A 17,551-nucleotide genomic window follows, 5' to 3' on the forward strand; every position below is an offset into this window, starting at 1 on the left:
CCTCACGCGATACGCTGAAACTGCCGCCCTCCCTGCGGCTACAGCGCGCGATGTGGCCTCCTTCCTGCTCCACCGATTCATGCTGCGTCATGGTCCGCCCCAGGAGCTGCTCAGTGATCGAGGCCGTGTCTTCTTATCGGAAGTCGTGGAAGCCATTCTCAAAGAGTGCAACGTTGTTCACCGCAAAACTACTGCTTACCACCCGCAGACGAATGGCCTCACCGAACGCTTTAACCGCACGCTCGGCGACATGCTCTCGATGTACGTCGCCGCCGACCACACAAATTGGGATGCCATTCTGCCCTTCGTCACGTACGCCTACAATACCGCCTCTCAGAGCACTACTGGTTTCTCGCCATTTTTCTTATTGTACGGCAGGCACCCGTCGCACACAATCGACACCATCCTTCCCTACAAGCCAGATCAATCTGAATGTGCGCCTATTTCGGACACAGCCAGGCTTGCTGAAGAATGTCGCGAGCTTGCGAAGGCCTTTACAACGCACGAACAAGAGCGGCAGAAGAGCATTCGCGGTGACACCACCACTTCTGAGTCCACGTTCCTCCCTGGAGCGCTCGTGTGGCTCTCGGTCCCGACCACTGCAACTGGCCTCTCTTCCAAACTACTGCCCAAATACGAAGGCCCCTACCGTGTCGTGGAACGCACATCCCCGGTCAACTACCTGATCGAACCCATCGAACCATCTTCGGACATGCGCCGTCGAGGGCGCGACATTGTCAACGTGGAGCGCCTGAAGCCCTACCATGACCCGCTCATAGTCACAAGCTGCTAGGTCGCCAGGCGGCTCCCTTTTCGTACCCGGGGTTATTGTAGCGAAGCGTTCGTAGTCCGTAATGGGTCGTCCTCTCGAGCGCCTTCTAGTGGGTCGCCTCTTCTCTGAGAGCACGTTCCTCGTGCAGAGAGTCGGCTCCGCTTTTGACTGTCGCCGTCGCCGAGTGCCCGCTAATAAACGTCTTGACACATCGAACGTAGTAGACATGTTTGTAGATGGCGTGCGCACATTGGCCCTTGTGGACACTGGAGCTGCCGTATCCGTTATGGACGCTAAATTTAGCCGACTACTACGAATAGTGACGACGCCGCTTTCCGGGCTCTCCCTCCGTACAGCCAGCGCCCAAAGCATTCACCCGACAGCGGTGTGTACAGCCCGTGTCATCATTCAGGACGCTCGGTACGCCGTCGAATTCATCATAATTTCTTCATGCTCTCACGACGTCATCCTGGGTTGGGATTTTCTCGCTCGCCACGACGCCGTAATTCGTTGCGCACCAGCCGAAATAGAGCTCTCACCGTTCTCCAACTTGACGCCGGCGAACAGTCCATCGGCTGAGACCAAAGTACTCGTCAAAGACGACACCACAGTTCCTGCAAACTCGTCCACGGCTGTTTCCGTCTATTGCACCGGTCTCTCCGACACCGTTGCACTTCTTTCCCCCTCTGACCGCGTTTTCACCAGGAAAGATTTGCTGGTGCCATTTGCGACCGTGCAAGTCACTCAGGGCGACACCATTATTTTCGTTACAAACCCATCCCCGTACATTGTTAGGTTGGTGCGAGGGGAATGTCTCGGCCGAGCGGAAGCCCTCGAAGACGCACAAGTTATGGACGCACCGGGTGACACGCACTGTGCCAGCTCCCGTACGCTCAGTGCTGTTTCCACATCTGACTCGTCACCCGCTGATGCATTTGCTTCCTCAATTGCTGACAACCTTACGTCGGTCCAGCGTTCCCAGCTTCTCTGCCTGTTGGAAGAATTTCGTTCTTCGTTCGATGTCGCGCAAACTTCTCTCGGCCGCACGTCTGCTGTCACGCATCACATCGACACTGGCGCCCAACCACCGCTGCGGCAACGTCCATATCGCGTATCTCCAGCAGAGCGTCGTGTAATTAACGAGCAAGTCGAAGACATGCTTCGCCGCGATGTTATTCGACCCTCAAACAGCCCGTGGGCGTCCCCTGTCGTTCTCGTTGCGAAGAAGGACGGCTCTGTGCGGTTCTGCGTGGACTACCGCCGACTCAATAAGATCACCCGTAAGGACGTTTATCCCTTCCCTCGAATAGACGACGCCATTGACAGCCTGCAAGGAACAGAATTCTTTTCGTCGCTCGATGTGCGCTCAGGGTACTGGCAAGTCCCCATGGCTGATGACGCTCGACCGAAGACAGCGTTTGTCACACCCGACGGCTTGTACGGATTCAACGTCATGCAGTTTGGGCTGTGTAATGCGCCCGCGACCTTTGAGCGCATGATGGATTCCGTTCTGCGCAACTTGAAATGGCACACGTGCCTGTGCTACCTCGACGACGTCGTCGTTTTCGCCCCGGACTTCTCCACGCATCTTCAGCGCCTCAGACTTGGTTTGACGCGTTTGAGCGACGCCGGGCTACAACTGAACCTAAAGAAGTGCCGATTTGCAGCACGGCAGTTGACAATACTAGGCTACGTCGTGTCCAAGGACGGAATTCTCCCCGATCCAGCCAAGCTTCGGGCCGTGATAGAGTATCCCAAACCTACGTCCGTCAAAGAACTGCGCAGTTTTGTAGGACTATGCTCCTACTTTCGACGCTTCATACGAAACTTCGCGACTATCATATCGCCGCTGACAAAGCTCCTTGGCAGCAACGGGCCTCTCAATACGTGGTCGTCAGAGTGCGACGCCGCTTTCGCGAAGCTCCATCGTTTGTTGACGTCTCCTCCGATACTACGCCACTACGACCTTTGCACAGCGCAAACCTGGGTTCCCGGAATATGTCGTGGCATATGCAAGTCGCACGCTTACTAAAGCCGAGACCAATTAGACCGTCACGGAGAAAGAATGCCTGGCCATCACCTGGGCCCTTACGAAGTTCCGACCTTATTTGTATGGTCGCCCGTTTGATGTCGTCACCGACCATCATGCGCTGTGCTGGTTGTCGTCATTGAAAGATCCCTCAGGCCGTCTCGCCCGTTGGGCACTTCGCCTGCAAGACTACGATATCCGCGTACTGTACCGCAACGGACGCCAGCATGCTGACGCCGACGCCCTGTCGCGCTCTCCCTTGCCTGACGACAATGCCCACGGCTCAGTGTCTCCCCTTGCCGTTTCTTCCATCGACATTGAGACAATCGCTGCCGAACAGTGCAAGGATCGCTGGATTGCCTCACTGATGGACTTGCTGACTGATCCATCGGCAACACCATCCACTCGCGCGTTGCGTCGTCAAGCCCACCATTTCGCCGTTCGCGACGACCTCCTCCACCGACGCAATTACAGCGGCGACGGCCGCCAGTGGTTACTAGTAATACCCCGAAGTCTGCGTTCTGACATATGCGAATCGTTCCACGGTGATCCGCAGTGTGCGCATTCTGGGGTATCGAAAACTTACCACCGCATCCGCCGACGGTACTTTTGGCGAGGGATGTACCGCTACGTGCAGAAGAAGCATCGATTGTCAGCGCCGCAAAACTTCAACGCACCTGTCGCCGGCAGGTCTGCAACCTCTACCTTGCCCTGACCGGCCGTTTGGGCGTGTTGGCATCGATTTGTATGGACCACTTCCTCTGACGTCTGCTGGTAACCGCTGGGCCATCGTCGCTGTGGACCACCTCACGCGATACGCCGAAACTGCCGCCATCCCAGCGGCTACAGCGCGCGATGTGGCCTCCTTCCTGCTCCACCGATTCATGCTACGTCACGGTCCACCTCAGGAGCTACTCAGCGATCGAGGCCGTGTCTTCTTGTCGGAAGTCGTCGAAGCCATTCTTAAAGAGTGCAACGTTGTTCACCGCAAAACTACTGCTTACCACCCGCAGACGAATGGCCTCACCGATCGCTTTATCCGTACGCTCGGCGACATGTTCTCCATGTACGTAGCCGCCGATCACACCAACTGGGATGCCATTCTGCCCTTCGTCACATACGCCTACAATACCGCCGCTCAGAGCACCACTGGTTTTTCTCCCTTTTTCTTATTGTATGGCAGGCACCCCTCGCACACAATCGACACAATCCTTCCATACAAACCGGATCGGTCTGAGTGTGCGCCGATTTCTGCTACCGCCCGACTTGCTGAAGAATGTCGCGAACTTGCCAAGACCTTCACTACGCATGACCAAGAGCGGCAGAGGAGCATTAGCGGTGACAGAATCACTTCTGAGCCGACGTTCCTCCCTGGAGGGCTCGTATGGCTCTCGATCCCTACCACTGCACCTGGCCTCTCTTCAGAACTACTGCCGAAATACGAAGGCTCCTACCGTGTTGTTGAACGCACATCCCCTGTAAACTATCTGATCGAACCAATCGATCCATCCTCGGACATGCGCCGTCGAGGGCGCGACATTGTAAACGTGGAGCGCCTCAAGGCGTACCATGACCCGCTCATTGTGACAAGTTGTTAGGTCGCCAGGCGGCTCCCTTTTCGCACCCGGAGTAATTGTAGCGAAGCTTATTGGAACTCTGAAGTGGGTCGTCCTCTCCGGCCCCTTCTAGTGGGTTGCCCTCTTCCGACAGAGCGCAGCTCGCACAGAGTCGGCCCCGCCTTGACTGTCGCTGTCGTTCATCTTCGCCGAGTGTCCGCCAATAAACATATTAATACAACAATGAAATTTTATGAAGGCCATCCCGACGTCGTTTCAGCTGAATAATGGTGTTCTTCACTGACATCCGCTCAATTTGCATAGGTTTGATTGAGGCGTTTCCTACTAAAAAAGCCAACAATGGGAAAGCTGTATGTGACTGTGCCTCTACACAGAGTGCTTAGCTGTCCTTAACTATTGAGCACTCAGCAACCAAGCCTGTGGTCACACAAGAGAAGTATTTTCAAACACTATGAACTCTACTAAGGGAGAGCTCTGTGCAGCCGTCCGTAACGAATGCGACGTCCTGTAAGCTGACATCGACTGGAGCCACTTAAAAGGAAACGTTTTACTCGATCCTTATCCTGTTCTACCGGCTAAGTTCTAAATTCATTCACGTGTCTTACATGTAACTACAATGTTCACATATGCGTAAAACGCGATAGGGATGATGTATGAACAAGCATTCAGGCGAAACATTGCCTCTTTTAGGAAAGTCCTTTACTAGGTTACCCGTGACGTAACTTTTTTTTTACTTTTTTCTTGCACAGAGCTACGGTCCAAAGCAATGGAAGGACCTCGCGCGCTTTGGGAATCGCAGTGTCCACAGCAGACAGCTAATGAAACATATTCGCAAGAATCAGAGACAACGAACACGAGAGCAGGTGAAAGCGAGCCCCAATCGTACTTACATGGAAAACTTGTATGAAGGAAAGAAAGTGTGAGGGCTCGTTTCTTTTTTGTTGACACAACCCTAATGAAAACCAGCAGATAATGCTGCCCAGGATAGAATACGGGACGTCATTTGTAGTGTTGTAAGTATAATGTAGTATTTTCATATACATGCGAAGAAAGTAAAGTCCGCCGGCAAGGACCGAACCTCGAACTTTCGGATTACGCGTCCGATACATTTACCTACGGCGGTGGGTTCCCCCTCGTCCACTTTGTGGGGTATTTATGTGGATGCAAACCCTGAGAGTTTAGTCAGCGCCACTCGCAGCCATGAAGGCGAGTGTGGAACGCTCTTTCTGTGCGAGCTGGCGCCATGTAGCGTGTGATCTTTGAACGAGCGGAGAGCTGACAAGTAAGCCCTAGCATACTACCTGAAGGCATCAAATCTAGCGGAACGAGACCCTCGCTATGAATAAATGAAGAAAATTTTGAGGGCCCATTTCTTTTTTTGACACAGCGTTAAGGAAAACTAGCATATAATGAAGCCAAGGAAAGTATAGAAGACGTTACTTGTATTCTTTTCGGTGTATTGTAGTAATTAGGCTATAGATGTGAAGAAAGTAAAGTGCACCAAAAGGCAAACTTGCCGCTCTCAGGGACCAAACCTACAACCTTCAGATTACGTACCCGATGCTCTTACCAACTGAGATACGGCGGTGGTCGCCAGCGGGAAAAAAAAGTGTTCCACACTCGCCGTCATGGCTGCGAGCGGCGCTGACTAACACTTCCAGGATTTCCATGCATATATGTACCCCACAATGTGAATGTGGGTGGCGACCGCCGCCGTAGCTCAATTGGTAGAAGCATCGGACGCGTTCTCTGCGGGTCGCGAATTCCGTCCCTGTCGTCGTTAAATTTTCTTTTCGTGCTGTTTCATTCTTCACATATATATCCTCGTTACTACAATACAATTAAAACAGTGCAATTATCGTCCCCTATACCTTCCTTGGCTTCGTTATCTCCTCGTTTTCGTTAACGTTGTGTGCAAACAAGGAAACGAACCCTCAAGATTATCTACCTTCGTTCAAAGGTCCTATGTGAATTTTGTGACAGTTCAGGATGGCGCACTCTCCTAAAAGTCAACTCGGAAATCTGAAGCCCTTCCAATGAATTGAAGTACATAAGTGAAAGCTGCTTGTCATTTCAAAAAGCACTACAGAGCACGAGCTCTCGGAAATGCTACGGGTTACTACTCACGTGCCGCAATTATTTTTTATACTGGGCTTCCAAATGCACAATAAATAAGAAATTTCCGATCATGTACCGTTATTTATGTCGACGATCTGTTGGGAGCCATTCACAATGAAGTATAGATGCGATGGCTCGACTGTGATAATGTTATAACAAACAAATCACCTGTTAAAATAAATATGCTTTACAAGAAAGTTTGCAGGGGTTAATTGTGGGAGGTTACTTGTAACAGGTATACACGACGGTAAATGGAGCTGAAGTTAAAGAAAAGCTGTATATTTTTGCGTTATGACGAACAAATGCTAGTATATTTATTCGATAGTTTAACGCAAATGACAAATTAAATATAAATAGGGTCTACCTACGAGCTATGCTTAGAAACTAACTTCCCCATGTAACGTGCACTGATACTATTGGCTGCTCAGTGCTGTTTTCCGAGAACCGGCGCTGCTGCTCATGCTCGTTCTTTTTTATATTTTATTTGAAAGCATGATATTATTTTTTAAAGAATTCAAAATAGCGCATTTATAGAAATAAAATGTCTGCCATCTCTGCATGACGTGTAATCTCCCGTGTAATTTTTGGCTTGGAGCCAAAATAGTTAACCTTTTACTTTATCGTCTTGTTCAACCGCCACAATTTCTTTCTATCCAGCTGTGCGTATTCTTACATTGCACTGCACTTACTAAAGCCTTCTGAGCTCTCAGCAACTAAGCCTCTGTTGAGTACAAACGTGAAATAATTGATGCACTGTGTACCCTTTTATGGGAGAGCTGTGCTGAGCTGTCCTTAACAATACTTCTAGCCCACATATTTGTTTAGAAAAAAAATGGCCGCGTATCTGCGTGCTTCGCTGCAAATGCCGTCTAAAGACGATAGAAGAGGTGCTGCGTAAGATATGGACGCCATCTGGCAATACGTCGGGAAACATGAGTGCTGTGTTGCGGGCTGGTAGTCCCGGCGCAGCAGCAGGCGAAGACCGGCGGTGACCAACGCGACCGGCGGGGACGCCAGCCAGCCTGAACACGCGGTTTGGGGCGAAGCGCTGAAGCAGAAGAAACGTCCGCACTCAACGAGTACTCTCCACACACTCTTTTATTTACACGTCGCCTGGGTAAAACAGGAATGCCAGAGCGGCGCCCGATGGCATTCCTACAGTGCAATACAGAACCGAAACCGAAACACAACTGCTCGTGCAGAGGGCACGGATGAAGGCAAGTTTCAGCGCAGTCGCATTTTCAGCGCAGCTTAAGAAACTAGGGTCTTTAGAATTACGTATGTATGCATTTTATATTATAGGAACACACCACCTAATACTTACCTAGTGATGTTGCGCCTCAGATATGCGTAATGTTTGCTTTTTGATCGACTATGTACAGACGTATGAACCTAGTCAGCCGTTCAAGATGGCTGCACTTGTGCAAGTGGTTCAACTTTGGCCGAGTGGCTGAATCGAGGGACGTGCCGACAAACAGTAAGCCAGGCAGACAGACCAAAATTTCTTAGGACGCTACGAACATTTAGATACCTTGTCAAAAATACGTGCCCTCTTCAAGCGATCGTTAGATCCACAATAGTAAACGTTAGAGTTTCTGTTTATCCTGTTCAACCACCATAGCTTCTCAACTAAATCATGCGGCATCCCGTAAACTATGTCGTTGACATTTCTCTAAAACGCGACACCGATGCTGGGTGAAGAACCTTTATGTCAAACATTGCCTCTTTTAGGAAAGTGTCCCATTAAGTTTCCCTGGCAGTAAATCTTTCTTCCTTTTTAGATGCGAAGCAGCTTTTGCGCTGGGCTTTGTCCGTGGTTCCATTGTCGACCGTCCGCTTTCTACCACCTAGCATAGCCATCTGAACGCACGCGCGCGCCGTGAAGTCATTTTCCTCTTGTTGTTCGACCGCCTTGATGATGACGCGTGCAGAGCACTTTGGGGGCCCGGGCTGCCGTATGCTGTCCTAGCTTGGCGAAACGCAGACAAAACCATGTGTGCTGGCACGCGCTAGCACGTTCGGGCCAGTGTGAGGGACTGGGTAAGAAGCTGTGGCCTCTCCCCCTTACACTCTCTCAGCAATCATGTGATGGCGTCGGCGCACGCGATTCTGCAGACGCGCGATGAACCAACGCGTTGTATGCCAGTCAGAAGCGGCTGGCACGCGCTAGCCCTTTCGGGCCTGCGTAAGGGGATGGGTAAGACGGTGTGACCTCTCCTCCTTACACTCTCTCAGTAATCACGTTAATGGCGTCGGGGAACAAGATTCTGCAGACGCGCGATGATCCCGCGTGGCGTGTTCCAACAAGAGTCCGGGACGAGTAACAGCAACAGCAACTACAGTGTATTCATGGTGTGCTCCACCTGCAAGGGCGCGTTAACATCGGGCTAGGTGCCCGTGATGAACGGAACTTTAGGTCGACCCATGCGCTGCTTCGAATCCACACATGGTTTCCTTTAGTGGGAGGTAGTGCAATTTCTTTTATGTACAGAACTATGGAATAGAGCAAGCACTAGACTTCACTTTATTTGAGAATAACAACGTCAGCCGCATATGGCTAATAATAATAATATTAATAATAATAATAATCACAGCATATCCACGGAGTGAGCGATGATGAGTGGGCGAAGCTGCGGAGGTTCATCGGTAAACCGTGAATCTTCCGTGAATTCTGCCTAGTACATCATCACCGACGTGAGATCGGGCGCGTTTATACTAAAGGTTCGATGATACTTATGACGACTTGCAGCTCACTTTAATTTTACATGTACGCTGTGAATTTTCATTGCTTAGAAAATCATTGCTTTAGAAAACATCTGGCGTCTTTCGTTAAGCAGCTGGCGTCTTTTCGTTTTGCTTTAGAAACATCTGGCGTCTTTTCGTTTTGCTTTTAGAAAACATCTGGCCTCTTTCGTTGGTTTACTTCATCACTCAACGGCGTTTTGAACAAAATTTTTATTTAATCACGCACAGGAGAAATCTCACCAGGCACTACCTTGGAGGTAAACAATGGCTGCTAATGGGAATGAGAGACAGAAGAAGTCGGCTTTTAGCTAACACTTACACTTCTACTTCTACTAACGTTTCCTACTAGAACATGTCAATGGCTGCTTGGGGAATGAGAGAAAGAAGAATTTGGCTTTTAGTTAACGCGCACGCTGCGAATTTTTTATTGTTCAACAACGCGCAGGAGAAATCTCCCACCGGCACCAGCTTGGAGGTCAAGATCTGGTACTAGCGTTAAGACTGGTTACGCACTACGACGGAGACGAACGGGTGCCGCTTTAAGGAGCTTCGCCCCTAATGGGGTTTAACGTCCCAAAACCACGATATGATTATGGGAGGTGCCGTAGGGGAGGCCTCCGGAAATTTCGACCACCTGGGGTTCTTTAACAGGCACCTAAATCAAAGTACACGGGCCTCAATCATTTTCGCCTGCATCGAAAGATGGCCAATAAATATATTCTCAAGAATCAGCCGCAACGTACGCGACTGCCGACGCAAAAAGCGTCGCTTTCCTACTTAACTAAAAGGTTTATCAATGAACGCCCATTCTTTTAAGTTCTGCAACGCACTCTGCTACTGCGCAAGAGTAATATGCAGCTGTCCATATACGTTGATTGTTCAGCAGCCCCTAGCTGCTCAGCGCCCAGCACTTGAGTTTTTGCTTAGAAAAAGGGAAAGATTTGTAGCCCCATATATTCTACTATGGCAGAGCTGTGTGCCGCTGTCGTTAATAATCGAACTATCACGGTAAGAATATGACAGCTGAGTTGCTGCGCTGGGAGCCACACAGATCGAATTGTAATGCTTAATCCTTATTACCGTCTGCTGCCCTAGTTTCTCAATTCAATAATCCGGCTTGCCGTGAAGTACAATGTTAACATTTGTCTAAAACACGATAACGATTAATAATGAATAACACTTCCGCCAAAACATTGTCTCTTTAGCAATGTGTCTTCTTAGGTTCCCCTGAAAGTAAATATTTCTTCCTTTCTTATTGCACAGAGCTACGAATTGCCCCTAGAGGAGGGCGCGGAATGCAGAATCACAATGTCCTCTGCAGGAGGGTAATTACACAAACTCGTAAGAGTCATCGCCAACGTATACAAGTGCTGACGTGAGTGAGTGAGTGAGTGAGTGAGTGAGTGAGTGAGTGAGTGAGTGAGTGAGTGAGTGAGTGAGTGAGTGAGTGAGTATAACTGTATTTAAAGCTGGTCCGGAAGCTTTCCTTCGGCGAGGCAAGAGCATTCGAAAGAATAAGTTGTACGTGTGTGTATTTTCTTTTTTCTCGCTCTCTCTCGCTGTCCTTACACCCTATTTGCAACCCCAATTTCTCCACAGCAGCGCAGGGTAGAAAACCGGATGCTAATATCTCGTTAACCACCATAACCTTCCTTTCCATTCTCTCTATATCTCTTGAGAACAAAAATTTTAAGTTAATAACTTTAATTATATTAGAGCACATATTTCAGAGTGAAATCGGCTAAGGAGAATGTCACATGAAAAGTTGGGTCGTCTCATTTGTCAGCGTCACCATGAACAGCGCAACGCCGACTAGACGACAATCCGTCGGTGCTTTTTCAAAACGCGCCAAGCATCTGGAGCATCCTTGCTTGCACGTGGGACATTCTTGAAGGCGTTTTATTCAGTTTGATGGCGCATTCGGAAGCGGCGTAGTGGTAAGAGCATCCGGTCAGGGCTCACTGCTCAACATTCCTGACACGTATGCTCATGTTCGTTGGTGTTAAACGCTGCGTTCACGTGAACCGTGTTGTGTGCTTGCGTGCTTGTTTGTGTCATCCCCAAGACACACCGCCGATGCGGAGCCTACCTTGCACGAGATATGAATATTCTCGGTATTTCAATATGCTTGGATATTGCAGTCAATATTCTCCAGAAATTCGTATTACCAGGTCTTTAAAGCGCGCTAATCTGAATTGGAGGATTATTTTACCTCACAGTACGGTTTTGCGCATCGTGACATCGTCATTATGCGACTGTGACATCGTGATGATGTCATAATACCGTCATAAATTTTGGCGATCTGTGATGTCATGATGACGTGAATACGTAATGATGATATTTGGTACCACTCCTGTTGATACCGCCAAAGCGGGACGCCGCTCAATTTAAGCGCTTGATGAGGCATCCACGGCTTTCACGTTAAGAACAAGAGGCGAATGAATACTAAGTACTCCATTTTCTAAGAGCCATATGCAGCTGACCTCAACAATCGCTGTATTGCAAAAGATATCTGCCAGGGAGCGCCACTGCCATTGGAGCCAATTAATTCAAAGTCATACGTAATCCTTATCCTGCTCGACCAGCATATTTTCTCGACCTGGTCATGCGGCTTCCAGCTAACTACGACGCCGGAATTGGCCTGAAACGCGATACAGATGACGAATGAAAAACATTTCCTGCAGAACATATGCGTCTTTTAGCAAAGTGTATTACTAGCTTCCGCAGAAATGAAAATTGTGTTCCTTTTTTTCTTCCACAAGGCTATGAATTACACCAACAGGCTGGCGTCTCAAGCATTGAGAATCGCAATGTCCGCTGCTGGCCGCCAATTAGATATATTCGCAATGTCACCTACAAAATTTAGGAGGTCATAAGCCAGTGCGTCGGCCGCTATCCTACATAAATATTATGTTTACAGATTGAAACAATTCTTCTTAAACCAACAGCATGCACAGCACAGTGGCACGCACATCAGTGCAGTCGTCTACAACAACACCAGGTCGTGCATTATGTGCATGCAGCGCGCTCAATATAAACAAAACATAAGAAACAACAATACTGCAACCTAAGCGTGGTTAAGCCTCCTCGCGGGAATTTCTTTAAAAGGCAGCCGTCAATCACGATCTATGGTGCAGGGGAACATTTTTTTATCTTTGTAAAATAAACGTTTTGTTACTGTTTTCTATTATTTCAGGCAAAGTGTTTAGCGTTTAAATCATGATGAGAAGTTGAAGCCGAGAATTGAAGTATTATTAGGAACCCTAACACTAGCAAACCCTGTCCCTCGATCTTTTTAGAATATGTGTGCCCTCTGATAATAATAATAATAATAATAATAATAATAATAATAATAATAATAATAATATAATAATAATAATAATAATAATAAGAATAATAATAACAACAACAAATAGGCAGATCCCTCTCATTCTGGGAGACGATGCTATTCGAAGCAGTAGGCGATTAGCGGCCTATACCGATTTGTTTTATTGCTTTGACTCAAGCGTTGCGAGTTCGACCGACTTCTTTGTGGGTTTTGAGTAATTCTGGATATACCATGGGCAGGCCCGTGGCGAAGAATTTTTTCGGCATAGCGGGGAGATTGCTTGCTGAAGGCCTTGAAGATTTAAAGAAAGCACCTATTTGAGGACGGAACATTTTGAGAGGGGGGTAGGGAGGGTCTCCTACGGCACTCCCCTCCCCCCCTCTTCCCGCCCGCCCTGACTACAGGATTGACTGTGCGCTTACCATGCACGTCGACAACACTGACCACCCAAAGGGCATCCAATGGTCCGAGTGACGCCGGTACTCATTTTAGAGCACGATACCTGTTATATCGTGATGGACTACACGCTACGGAGTGATGAATTGCTTCTCCATTGCATTCATGGCCAAGCGCTGCGGTGTTGGCCATCCAAATGCCTAATGCATAGGCGTTGGTACGCGCAATACCCAACCATAGTCGAAACAGAAGGCTAGCGTCTATTCCATGAAGCGTCGATGATACACTAGTTCCTAAGGTTGGCTCAAATGAGTGTAATCAGGCATTCTTCAAATGCGTCCCGCAGTACAGTGCGCAGAAACTATCCGTTGAAGGCGTTTTACAACTGTAACGACCGACCTATCTGTGGATGAAATAGTACTATATGCCATCGATAGTTCTTAATGTTGAACAAGAAGGTCATGCAAGTGATACTGTGCCTCTTGAGATTCCCAGGCCTTTCTGAATTACTGCATTTTGAACGCCCTTCCTTTGAATGCTTCTTGCGGCGAAGCTGTCAGTGGGACACCTGCGCCGTCCGTCCGAGTTGGTGCACGGACAGAAAAACCACGTGATGGCTTTCGAGTGAGCAATGACATCACATACTGAACACATATCATGACGCATTACGTCCCATATCGTCAAAATTTGTTAGTCCTGATCACGTCGTCATGACGTCGATACATGACGTCGCAGGATGGCGTCAACAATGGGCATCATCGATGGGCGAATGGTGGGCTGATCTCGGAGGCTGTGCAGAAAACAAGCGGAACCGTACGCCTTTCGTACGCATTTCATCGCCTATGTGGAGTCAATGCGCGGTGTGAGCATGGTAGTGCATGGAAACCCCTCATTAGAGAGTTTGGTACCCTAGCCGCTGGGCCCCCCGCGTTCTTGCGTTCTTATGTGCACCTGCCTCTTTCTTGTGTTCCACAGCCGCTCCCAAAAAGAGTACAAAAGAACGCCAGGCCTCGCTTACGCAAGCGCCATCGATGTCCCAGCACTAAAACTCTCTATATCAGAACGTCTGAGGATACAGTGCTTTTGAATAACGCCGACGAAAGCAGAGACGGGAGCGCGCCCGTCAGTTCAGCTGGTCATTGTTCTTGACTGAGTGAAATAGCTCCAATATTTTATCTTTATTTCTTCATCTGCGTGCATGCGGTTCTTCTCGTTTCTATCTCTTTCTCTCTTCTTCTCTCACAATCACTCAATCTCTCAATCTTCGCATCCCCGATTTTCTCGGGCCTTTCTCTCTCTATTCGTGTTGTGTGGGTGCGTATGTGAGTGTGTCATCGCCGAGGCACATGGCATATGCGAAACCCATCTTGCAAGCTATAGAAACGCTCTTGCCATTTGAAGATGTTCTGGCATTGCAGTTATCATCACCTCACAATACCTGATACACGACGTGGACGAGCTGTTGGCTCGAAACCGGATGTAACATCGAAGCGCACACTTTCTATTTATTCAATAGTTTGCTCACTTATTTGTGCTTTATAAATTGCCCCAACGCACTGCTGAGGGGAGGGTGTTACAACGGGGAAAGGCACGAAAAAGCATTGCAAGGTGAACACATGAGCTCGCATGCAGCATAATTGTTTCAAGCTCAACTATGACTGGTGATCCATTTTAACGCCCGAAAGTTCCGAAAGCAAATTAGAGAGAACATAATTAGCGAATCATAGAGGGCCGCTGCAATACTTTGCCAAGTAATCATCAGATGACCACAGTCTAGGAGCCTTTTGAATCACACATTTTTTTTCCGGAAAATGGTTCCAATCCGTCATGTATAAGCGGAGGTACCGGGACTTCTTTCATGTTCCCAGGGTTTTCTTCTTTCGTCCCGACGAGCATGCTGGAAGCTACAGTGGGAGGGATGACAAGCGAGCAGGAAACTACGTCACCGTGCATCGCGGGATTGAGTATTTCAGACAGGCGTAGTTCGCTCACATGTTCACGGGAGCCTATACCACAGATCGGCAGCCTCTTCTCACAACAGTTCAAACTAATTTAGGAATGCGATCACCATGCTTGAACCGTTCGTAAAATCGAGAGAGGTATCTTTTGGTTCGTCGATATCGGAAATTGTAGAGTAATGACCCATAAAAGCTTCCGTAGCATTGTACTTGCCGCAAGCCACGCCTGTGCGCACCAACGTCCGGAAGGGCGGCCCATGGAGCATCCCATGTCCGGGCGACGCATGCCAGGTAGACGGAAACGTGATGCTATGATAGACAAGGGATATGCATAGGTGTGGAGAACTAATGCAGTCATTTCACGAAGAGTAACAAGTGACTTGCGAGGAGGCGAACGCATCCACCTGGGCGCAAAACCCCCAAGATAGTGAAAGCAGTCCCAGTAGTGTTCCTGTGGGAGCCTTTACAGAAACTCCAAAGCCAGTGCCCTCCTATAAGGCTAGGGTTGTTATTAGTCCAGTTAGGTGTTTTAACGTTAGAGCGTTAGAGCGCACGCTACAAAGAGACCGCACTGTGCCAAAATTATAAAGAAATCACGCCTTTCAAACTCTTTTAATTCAGGAAAAATATCCTTAAATCAGGTTTGATACAAACATGGCTGACTTAATTAGGGTTGTCGACAACATTGTACCCTATGCCAACGAATGGAAATTTCTTCGTTAGATCGTGAAAATGCTAAAATTTGGTATACTTAGATTGAACTTGAATTCTATGTTCAATAAATATTGCGGGGCTCTCTGAATGCGAAGCACTTCACTACGAAACAAAGGCACTTTGACCGCATCTATCTATCTATCTATCTATCTATCTATCTATCTATCTATCTATCTATCTATCTATCTATCTATCTATCTATCTATCTATCTATCTATCTATCTATCTATCTATCTATCTACTTGTATGTATGTATGTATGTATGTATGTATGTATGTATGTATGTATGTATGTTATCTGTGTATCTATCTATCTAGCCGGTCACGTTTTACTGCTCTGATCATTTCGTTGACTCTGTTATTCCAAAACAAGGCATGGCATTACATGAGTACAGCACGAACATGAATGATAGCTCATGGCATGCATGTCATATCTACTACTAAACAGATACATAATAAGCCGCTGTCTTGATGTCATAGTGTTCATTTGATTGCTTTGCTACATAGCACACCACTGAATCCAGCTGAAACCTCGTGTTCTTTGCTGATATCTGCAAATTATTCATGGGTTGAGTGGAAGTGTATTGGCAGAGAAGAGATGAAAAATTTGCCGCGCATCTGCGTGCTTCGCTGCAAATGTCGTGTAAAGACGATAGAAGAGGCGCTGTGTGAGATATGGACGCCATCTGGCAATACGTCGGGGAAACATGAGTGCTGTGTTGCGTGCTGGTAGTCCCGGCGCAGCAAGCAGTCGAAGACCGGCGGTGACCAACGCGACCGGCGGGGACGCCAGCCAGCCCGAAAACGCGGTTTGGCGCGAAGCGCTGAAGCAGAGAAACGTCCGCACTCAACGATTACTCTCCACACACTGTTTATTTACACGTCGCCTGGTAAAACAGGAACGCCAGAGCGGCGCCCACAACCGGCAGCCTGAAGGCCGCACAACGCGCTTTTTCATTTTTAAATATTTTTTTCAACCTCTTGCCTCTCAAAACTAAAGTTTTTTCCACCAACCCATGGCATTCTACGTGCAATACAGAACCGAAACCGAAACACAACATACTCGTGCGAAGGCACGGAGGAAGGCAAATTTCAGCGCAGTCGCCTTTTCAGCTTTGTTTGAAACAGCGCTCACTAGCGCGACTGACGTAAAAGAAGGGCACACGACAGGCGCGCCTGTCCGTGCCTCTTTACTCGCGTCGTCTAGTGAGCGCTGTTTCAACAAAGATGAACGCATCCAACTCGCTCAAGCTTCCATCTTATGCATTTTCCAGCGCAGCTTAGGAAACTAGGATCCTTAAAATTACATAGGTATCTTTTCTATTAAGGAACACGCCACCTAATACTTTACCTAGTGATGTTGACCTCAGATATGCATGATATTTACTTTTTGATCGACACGTTCACAAGTATGAACAGCCATAGCCAGTTCAAGACGGCTGGCGGCCTTGGGCAAGTGTTCAACTTGGCCGAGTGGCTGAAGCGAGGACGTGCCGACAAACAGAAGACAGACAGACAGAAAGACAGACCAAATTTCTGCGTTTAAGTTCCCCAAGAAAGACTATCGTCTTTAAAATTTACAGTCCTACACCCGGTACTATGCGAGGGCTGCATGCAAATCTCCTTACACTGGCAGTGCTCGCAACAAAGCCTGCGTTAAAAGCGAGCGCGGAATGATTACGTAATGCACTAATTATTGTCGGACAGCTTGCGTGCGCTGACCTTAATAATAGCTTATCGGGAGCGACATACCAACCGTATCCCATATGGAGCCACGTATTTTAACAGAGCTACACTTTTATCCTTACCCTGTTTTACCGCCACAGTTTCTCAAATCAATCATCCGGCTTCCCGCTATACTGCGCCGTTGATATTCGTCTAAAACGCTATTCCGGTGATGTATGAATACACTTCC

The sequence above is a fragment of the Rhipicephalus sanguineus genome, chromosome 10 (genome assembly GCF_013339695.2).
Source record: "Rhipicephalus sanguineus isolate Rsan-2018 chromosome 10, BIME_Rsan_1.4, whole genome shotgun sequence".
Classification (NCBI taxonomy): domain Eukaryota; kingdom Metazoa; phylum Arthropoda; class Arachnida; order Ixodida; family Ixodidae; genus Rhipicephalus; species Rhipicephalus sanguineus.